Source organism: Pteropus alecto, unplaced genomic scaffold (genome assembly GCF_000325575.1).
Source record: "Pteropus alecto unplaced genomic scaffold, ASM32557v1 scaffold121, whole genome shotgun sequence".
NCBI classification, from domain to species: domain Eukaryota; kingdom Metazoa; phylum Chordata; class Mammalia; order Chiroptera; family Pteropodidae; genus Pteropus; species Pteropus alecto.
Window position 1 is genome coordinate 9,613,802 of NW_006434369.1, and position 10,042 is coordinate 9,623,843.

The 10,042-nt window shown below is 39.5% G+C and overlaps 1 protein-coding gene across 1 annotated transcript in view; it reads left to right on the forward strand.

Annotated features, from left to right (window-relative positions):
• The window catches only part of ADTRP (androgen dependent TFPI regulating protein), a 136,436-nt gene that overhangs the window by 100,000 nt on the left and 26,394 nt on the right, over nt 1-10,042 (forward strand). The window lies entirely within an intron of this gene.

Below are 10,042 nucleotides of genomic sequence, written 5' to 3' on the forward strand. Positions count from 1 at the left end.
CTTCATCTTCTCTGCCTACAGAGCAGTCACTTGTACTTAATTGAGAATTCAAGTAAGTCCAAGTCTTCTATCTCCCTTTCATATCTTGGTCCTTGGGTTACCAGCCAGTATAATATTTCTGCAGGTTATCATCTAGTCTTCTTGATGGTGACTCCTCCAGCCCGCATAGTATACACATGGATTCCTAGTTCTCATATGCTTTACGTTTAGCATTTTGAATTCTCAGCCCTGCCCTTCACTCCCCTCTCCCAATCCAATGGACACATTCATTTACATATAGGTATTTGCTTTGCCAACTCCTTCCAACCTATTACCAGCCTTACTTACCAGCTTCATCCTCTTTCTATCTCCTTCATGTATTTACTAGATCATCCATTTTCCCTAAAATTTTACATTAGAGCAAAGCTAAAGAGAAGTAAGGACATGGAGACAAGGAAGAGCTCAAGTACGTTGAGCAGTGTGAGATAGAAGTGACGGTCAGTCTGTGGGAGGGGGAGTGAAGGGTTTGCTCAAAGTGGGGATCCCATTTTTATGCTCAGTGGTTCTACCTGTAGTTTTTTAAACAGTGGACTGGCAACCTAAAGCGCCCTGGATGCCACTAAAGAGCATCTCCACCGATAAAAACTATAGGCATGTTTGGTTCACACTCCATCTATCTACTAAAAGAATCAGCTGTGTAATTATGAATATTTAAAACAGAATGAAAACATGATGTTAGACAGTAGTCCTATAATCAGGGCAAGATGGCCTGACCATTACTTGAAAATGTTGTTTTTGCTGTTGTCATAAGAACATGTGATCATAACAAACAATGTGGTAATATTTCTCTTTTTTACCTGTTTCATGTTTGACAATAAATATTCTTTTGTAGTGATGATTGGCAGAGATGCTAAAACACTTAACCTGTCAAATAATATTTAATAAAAGTCTTTTGTCTCCAATGAGCTCAGGGAGTTTAGTTTAAGGCTTATATGTGGGAATATTTTAATTAATATGCATACTTTTACTGACATATTTTAAAATACTTTGCTAACCTAATAATGTTAGAGTTAGTAGCATTAAAACATCATGATTATCATAGAACTTGTAAGCCTGGAAAACAAGGTGCTTATAAATTTTTGTTGAATGGTATATGACAACTGAAATATTGAGTTGCATGTCCAATGGAACTGACAACCTTGGTGGCTTTTTTTGAGGTGGTGACTTTTAGAGCATTGAGCAGATAATCCAAGACATCTCCAGGTACAGGTCGTCAGGAAATTAATCATCTGGTGAATCATATTCTATATTCATAAATGTTTTTTCACATTTGTTAAGTTTCTTTTGGGGCTAACAAGTTTAAACGGATATATAATTAAGAAGAAATTCGGATTGGGGTAGATGGAAGCGAAATTTCTTAGCTCTTTGTCTAAGTTGCAAAAATGATTATGTCAGATGTTTTCTACAAATTAACTTTTGATTTCATGAAAAAAAAATTGACTTCAATACCAGAAAACCTTGATTCTAGCCCTGTTTCTGTCATTATCTTGCTGTGTAATTTTGGAAAAGTTAACAGACCACTCTGAGTATTTGGATCCTCAAAATGGGTGTGTTTACTGTTCTTAATTCTCAGCAATGTTATTAGGAGCAAATAAAATGTGTGCACCATAAAGTACATCAGTGATACATAACAACCTGTGCCTAATTTTGTCATCTTGAAATCAATATCACCCCTTCTCCATTCTTCTCTGTGCAGCAGGGGATAAGCCTGGAAATACACACAGCTTGTAAAATTCCTTTTTGCATAAGGTTTCAGGTAAGAGTCAGCCAATGAGAGGCATTCTTATAAGATGTGGAAGAACAGAAGTTATTGAGAATAGCTGTGTGGGAAGATTGCAGACACAGTGTTAGCATCAGCTGCTGGACAAACACCTAGGAATCACACACTTTATTACAAGCAGCTGAGATCACAAGAGGCAGTTCCCAGAGACTTTCAAGATTTGCCACAGCTTCTTGGCCAACTCCCTCGAATCACCCCCTTCCAGCAGAAGTTTCCTGACTTTTACAGACCTACCTTTTCCAACAGCTGCTTAAGCTCTAAAACCTTCCTCCTTGGAATGCCACAAAGACCTCTGTGTTCCTAATGGGATCCTGACTGATACATGAACATAAAATCCCGGCTTCCTTCTGAATTATGTCCACAACCTTTAATATGAGTAGAGATTTCTCTATCCAAAAGAAATAAGGTTCTAAGTGGAACAATAGCCTGAAACAAGCAAATATTATAAGACAACTAAAATGTTAAAGAAAATATTTCCAAAAATATTTTTAAATGTTTGACTTACTGACAAGAAAGTAAAGGAAATTCCCAAAAACTAAAAGAAAACAGAAGAAGATCTAACAAAGAGAGTGACATACAGGCAATATTTGAAGAGAGATTCACTGATTATTTTTCTAAACTTATGAAAAATTAATCCTCAGATTCAAGAAGTGCCAAAAAAAAAAAATGCTACACAGGATGAAGGGCAGACATCTAGGCACTCAAATGACCCTGCAGACATTTAGACAAAAAGAAGACCCAAGAAGTAGCCAGATTAATAAAATGGATTTCCAAAATAAGGAACCACTGTTAGACTGAGAGCTGATTTCTCAATAGCAACAAGAAGCCAGAAGATGGTGGAATAACAGCTTTAAAGTATGGAAGAAAAAAAACTGCCAACCTATTTACTCACTTAAAGTATCTTCTGAAACAGAGGCAAAATAAAGACGTTTTCAGTCACACTAAAACAGAGCTTATCATCTACAGACCCTCAGTAATGAGAAATGCTGAAGGATATATTTCAAAGAGAAGATCTCAAAAGGGAGGGCAGAGATACCAAATGCAATGGAAAGCAATTTGTGGCAACTTAAAAAAAGAATGAATTAAAATATTGCATAAAAATAAGTTGGGAGAGGGATGTCTGAAATTAAGACATACTAAAGCCTCCTTGGAATTGTGGTAGGGAGAGGCTAGAGATAATGACCATGTCATAATGTCTAAAATGGCCACACAGAAATGGAGTGTATGACTTCTACATTAGTAGAAGAGGAAACAAACTGATAAGAATTTGAATCCATGGTCAGAGGCCATTCTAAAGTGTAGAGAAAGATGTGGGAACAAGACCTGTATTATGGTAGATGCAAATCCATGAAACAAGATGTTTATGGTGGAAAGGCCTTTTGTGTAGGATTAAGTTACCTCTCCTTAGAAGCATTTCTACTGTTCTTGAAGGCCCAAATATTGAAGTTATGCAATAACCCCTAACTGGGCTATTCTAATTACTAATGTAGTCAGGGAGAGGTGGCAATATGATAAGATCAGAAAACATTTGAGAGGAAAATACAAAGTCTCTAAAGTATTCATTTTAAAGGGGTAGGTATAAACAAAGAAAGAAGACTAATGATTAAGTAACCCATTTTGTTCATCTCTTTATTAGGGACCACAACCCTGTTCCCTCAGGTTTATTACACAGACTGCTATTTAATAATACTAGATCATGATTACAGATGAATTTGGTGGAGTGTTCTCTTTTCTAAGCCTGGCAGCTGTCCCTGGTGGCGAGACCCTTGAGTTTTCTTGCAATTATAAAAAGGCTCTTGATCATAAAGTGTTCTCTGGAGGTGATCAAATTGCCTGTCTTTTGTGATAGGCGATGTGACAACTTAGCACAAGTTTGTATTTCTTTATATTCTGGTGCATACTGTTTATTCATTTGTATATAAAGTTTTAGGGTTGGCTTTTAATGTCCCCAAGATTGCTTGATTTACTTTCTGGTTAATGTCAACATGGGAGTTCTGCACACAGACCTACAGAACAACCTGAGCCTACTCTCAAGGGGAGGAGTGAAATGCAAGTCCTAATTGTAAACTGGGACTTCCCCATTGAGAGATTCAACCAGAAACCAGGCTCTCAGCTCTCCCCCAAGCTGCCTAATGCCCCAAGACAGAAACTTTGTCAACAAAGGTGCTTCTTTTTTTTAATCTTCAACCCTCCCCAATTTCCCAATCCTTCTTATTCTAGTAAATTAGATTGTGCCACCTTGTCCATTTAGCTTAAGTCCTCACTTGAAGCAGCATGGCAGCTTGCCGCTAGATCACTCTTCTGGGGCCTATTGTCTGGTGTGCAGTCTTTCCAACAGCCTACTCTGTGAGAAGATGAAAGTAAAGACACACTATCTCCACATTGCCAAATCCAGGGCTCCTTCTCTCCGACCCATCTTACTTAACTCTCAGCAGCGTTCAGCACAGTAGACCTCACCCTCCTTGAAACTCTGCTTTTTTGTCTTTATCGGTAGCACATTAACTAGTTTTCCTGCTACCTCAGTCTCTGCTTACATCCTCTACCCGCTCTTTAAATGGTGGTGTTTTTCTGGGCTTATCCTGGGCCACCTTCTTTGCCAGTACTCTTATTCCTCGTAGCTCACATCTATCGTAGCTCATGGATTTAATTCTATCTATGAGTCTCCAGCTCAGATCTTTCTTGAGTTCCAAATGTGCACTTCTGTCTACATTGCTGTTACGGGCCCATCTTTGAGTCAACTTGTCCAGAAGTGGACATGTTATACTTACTGCCAAACCTGTCCTGGGCTCCTCCCTTTCAGGAAATGAAGCCACCATCCTCCCAATTGCTCAAGATAGAAACAACATTGACCTTCCACCCGCTTCCATCCCACAACCCTTATATCCAATCTATTAGCTAACCTTGTCCATTCTACCCCCGAAATGTATAGAAAATCTGTTTGCTTTCTAGCTCCACTGCCAACACCCTGGTGTACACCTTAACTTCTCCCACACAACACCTCCAAACTGGTCTTCCTGCTTTCATGAATTCTCAACCTTCTCCATATACCAACAAAATACACTTGACCCCTGAACAACATGGTGTGAACTGTGCAAGACCACTTATATGTGGATTTTTTTCAATATCTGTACTGTTTTTGATCCATGGTTGAAAGTCTGCAGATGTGGAGGGCAGACTATGCATTGATCTGCTGCAGATGTAGAGGGCAGACTATACGCTGTTTTTATGCAGGGAACTTGAGTATCCACAAATTTTGATATCTGTGGCAGTCCTGGAACCAATTCCCCATGGCAGGGGGCGGGGATTTCAGCATTTCACTTCCCTTAATAGGAACAGATTTTACCAGTGAAAATTCAGATTTGAAAGCTACAACAAAGCAAAACAAAGCAAAAACCTTTGTGCTTTCTGCATCAACCCCCGCCCCCCGCCCCCACCCCACTGCCAGCAATTTAGTTTGGAAACCAAAAAGTACATGATCATTGCAGGTGGGTATCCTGAAGAGCTCTCCTATTACAAATTGGTTGGAAATAAAAGCTTGTGTGTTTTCGGTGTCTCTCTGTGAACACATCTAAGACCTCATAAAAGCCACATTTTACTATTCTGTGGTGAGAAGAAATTTTGTGACCTTTTAAGAAATTCTGTTTTGTTTTTCATAAGAAGACCACGATAAGGAAGTGAGCCAAACTTCTTGGCAATGAGAAGACTGTCTCAATGCCACAGGCTTGCATTCCCAGAAGTGTAGAAGGCTCTGAGCAAGCTGACTTGTCATCAACTTATCCTGTATGTAGGGTCTTAGAGTTTACACTTACAAACTTGTCCAGGTTTCCACCCAACCTCCGGTTTTGTGGAACAGATGGCGATGGCAGCCAGGGAGACAACTCCATGCTAACCTTCTCTCAGTGACCAGGGGTTCCAAGGTCCAATTCTAAGAATACTATGAACAAGAAGTTGAAATCCAGAGATGCAGAGGGCTGGACAGGGAACATGGGTGTCACCCTGGAAGGAAGAATAAGCATTTGGGACACAAGGAGCAAGCTCCTGCATGCTTACCACAGTGTTCCTCTCTTTAAGACTTGGAGTGGAAGGTTGGTATCTTAATATGTCTTAATACTTTCCCTTGAAATTTGGCACATTTTACCTCATCTTTCTCGAAATATTCTCTTTCCTTCTTTATCTTATATCCAGACTTTCTGATCACTTCTTGTCAATTACCTTTGCAAGATGCTCTTTTTTTGCCCCTCACTTAAATCAGGGATTCTCAGCTGGAATTGATTTTGCCATCTGGGAGACACTTAGAAATATCTGGAGACGGTTTTGATTGTCACGAATGAAAGTGGGTAGGTACTTTTGGCATCTAGTAAGTAAGAAGCCAAGGACGTTGTTAAGCATCCTACTATGCACAAGCAGCTCTCCACAACAAAGAATTAGCTATTCTACAATATCGATACTGTAGAAGTTGAGAAACTCTGGCTTAACTACTGCTGTTCCACAGTGTTTATTCATAGGTCCTTTATTCTTAACTCATACACTTTCTTTGGGTCATCTCATCTAAAAAAGGCATATTTACACTTTGTGGGCTCCTAAATCTTTATTTCTAGCTAAATTTCTCTTCTGGGCACCAAACTCACATCTACCATCTTACTTGGCATCTTTAATTTGATATTCAACAGACAACTCTTTTGTTTTGTTTTGTTTTGTTTTTTGATTATCAGCAAGAAAAAAGTTCACAATTGAAAAATAGTCTGTAATATATAGTTATCTGTTTTTAATAAAAAGGAATTAAAATTGACTTATCTTGAAAGAACGAAACACAACTTAGTGACATTCTATGAGGTAATAAGACAACGTGAGATACCATGAAAGCTGCCGAAGAGAAACTCTTGAGTCTTTTAGGTCAGAAGGATTTTTACCTAGTGAGTGAAAGAGAAGTAGGTCTTTGCATTAAACAATAACTTGTTCTCTTCATTGTGGACTCCAAGTGCTCAACCCAGTGCTACCTGCTGTTGTCTATCACTTTCAGAGCCTCCACTACATAATGCTGTAAAACTAGCTATTCCTAGTGACACTGTAGGGCTACAACACATACATGTTGAAATTCATTATTTTTTGAGTTCTAAGATCATACATTGTATACCTTTTGATTGCACAGAGTGTTGAAACATAACTGCTTCTCATATTTGATGGATATTAGATGAGGGTATTTTCTAAGCAATATTCTCTTTTTCTTTTACCTCTAGGCCCCACTCTTAGCCACCACATCCTCTGCTGGCAAACCCACCACAGTGAGCTCATGTGCCCTTCATACAGACTAACATACAAACTAACATATAGACTAACTCTAAATCAACTAATTAATTGCATTTTGGAAAATCACCAATGAATATACTGATGGGTCAGCAAGGGAAAGCTGGAGGCAGGAAGTAGAAAGTGTGGAAATGGTCCATCATGAGATCAGTCACGTGGGGAGTTTGGAACTTTGCCCCAGAGCCTGTGCTTACAGGACACTTTCCTAAAATACTGTTATCTCCCAGGGAAACCAGCTGCCTACACATTCTGAGTCCTTCAACATTGTGATAATATATCTGAGAGGAAGAGATATATCTGAGAGACAGTGGCTTAAAGCAAGAACAGATCTCCATGCTTCCAAAACTTTCTCTTTCTTGAAAAGAACAGTCTCCTTCCTCCAATTTGGAGCAGCTTTCTAGTGAGCTGCCCATCTGTCTATGTCTTAAAAACAAGTCTCTATGTGTGCTATGCAGAGCCAGGCACAGAAGCGTGGAAGAAAAGTGAATTATAGACTGATACGAGGGTGGGGGGTGTATGAGTATATCGAACAAAACCAAGGGAATTTCCACATGGCCCAAATTTCAGAATGGAGGGTGGGTCCCAAGATGAACAAAGAACAGCTTCTGTTGGGTACATATCTTCCAACTTTCCTACAGTGTTGCCAATTCCTGGATGGTGATATCCTTTTATTGAGTTTACAGTTCAGTTGCCATGATGTGGGCACCGAGGAGTGGTTCTTAGGAGACACATTTCCTCACAGGTTTCCCTGTGACCTACAACACCCTTTTTCAGGATTGGAGTGCCATCTATAGCCATGACAAAAAGTAAAGGTGGCCAGCCTAAAGTTGGATTGATCCCTTGGCCCTGCTACCATAGATACAGCCTGCTATGTGGCTACCCATGTCATTTGACTCTGGCCTGCAGCTGTGGTCTTCTCACACCAAGACACTGGACTGTCTTCCCAGGGTATGCAAAGGAACTCTTTTTCCTCTTCTGTCTCACTCTACTGTTTCATTGATTCACTCATTCATGCCACAGATATTAAGTGGCCAGAGTAGGGTAAGCACCGTGCTAGGTACTGGAAATGAAATGGTGACAGCTCTAAGCTTTGAATTGTTTTCATCTCTAGGGAAGATCTGGCCAGTTTTAGATGAATGCAATAAAGTGATGCTCTGAAAGGGATGAGCACAGGGTAGTTCAGCCATGCCATGGAGGGGTGCCTGTCCTGCTGGATTCTGTCCTGGAGGCAGTGATATCTATGCTGAGCTCTGTAAGATGAGAAGGCGATGTGAGCTGAGAGAGGAGAGGGATAAGCGTGCGATGTATCAGTGGTGAGAGAGGGAACTATGGATAGAGTACAGAGTAATTAGGAGGTAAGGAAAGGATAAAGGCTGTAGGTGGGGGAAGCAGGGCATAAAAGTAAGACAGGACAGGTAACTAGATCATGAGGACTTTTGTAGGCCATATTAAAGGTTCAATTCTACTTTGCAACACAGAGGTTCAAATAAAGAAAATCAGTCAAAAACATTTATGAATCAAAAGGTGGAGGAGAGTCCTAAAGAAGGAGGTGAGAGCTTTGACTTCAAATTGCTTATAATTTAATTGAGAATAGAGGAAAAAAAAATACATGAAATTGGCAGTGTAAAAAGTAAAACAATATAATTAAGCACTGAGTCTAGTGCAACCCAAGAGCTGTGGGAAGGACAGGAGAGTGAGCATTTCATCTAAATAAAGGAAGTGATATGGGTGTGACAAGTGCCCGAGAGGTAGTAGAAAGGGCTGGGCACTCAGCTCCAAGAGGCAGGATAGGATGGTTTCCTTATTTGCAATAAAAGAGTGCCAAAATTACCACTGACTCTCTGAATTCCTCCAAGCATTTAGATCTCTGTATCATCAACAGTGTATAATACCTACATTCCAGGCTCTAAACAGAGAATAAAATACTGGCTGTTGTCTGACTCACAATTGGAACAAAAACAAACAAACACTTCTAGGGGAAATGGTATTTCTGGAGTTCGTCTTCTGCTTTGATCATCAGAAGGCTACATAAGTATACAAGATTATCTCCTTACTGGCAGAATTCCCTTCAATAGATTGAGTTTTATTATTTTGCCTCTTTGGCTTCAGATTTGATCAGATTTTATCAGTTTATGGAAATTAGATCTGTATTTTTGCTACGGGGACACAGTGGAGAGCACTGCCTACTATGACTTAGTGTCCCCTAAATAAAATGCAATAGTAGAAATTTCTTTGAGGCCTAATTACTAGTAGAAAAAACTTAGTTTCCTTTAAGAAAAAAGAACTGTGTACATTCCATCTCTCTCTTTCTGCTTTGGCTGTCTGGAAAGGTATTGCTAAATTTGAATCTCAATAATAGTGGATCAGCAAACCTCTGGTTGGTGTATTTGTGTTTCAGTGTTCTTCTGGGTCCTGATGTTCTTTGATATCTTCTCATGTTAAAGTGTGTGCTTTTAGTTGTAAGGCTTCTCAAAGGTGGAGCTGGTTGGGAGAGAAGAATTGAAAAGAATAAGAAAAGAAAATAATTCTAAGGAAGGAAATGGCATAAAACACAAGGATAATGGGAAGACTGGTTTGAGCTGAAAGGAGTGAGCCCATCGAGATACTGTGGACAATGAGAGAGGGATATCAGATTAGAGAAGGAATACAAGCAGTGGACCAAGGCAACAGAGAGCTACAAAAGGTTTTTGATCAGGGAGTGGCAACATGAAACTTGTTTTAGGAAGGTTGGTCTAATTGCAATGTTGAGTATGTACTATAATAAGGAACATTTGGGCAGTAATGTTGGAAAAGATTAAAGAATAGGCAGTTATGAGAAACATTTGAGGGGGAAAGTGAATCACATTTGGATATGAGAAGTAAAGAAACAAGTCTTTGATTTCAGCAGGTGTCTTAGGGTGTTATTGTTGCCAAAGAAAG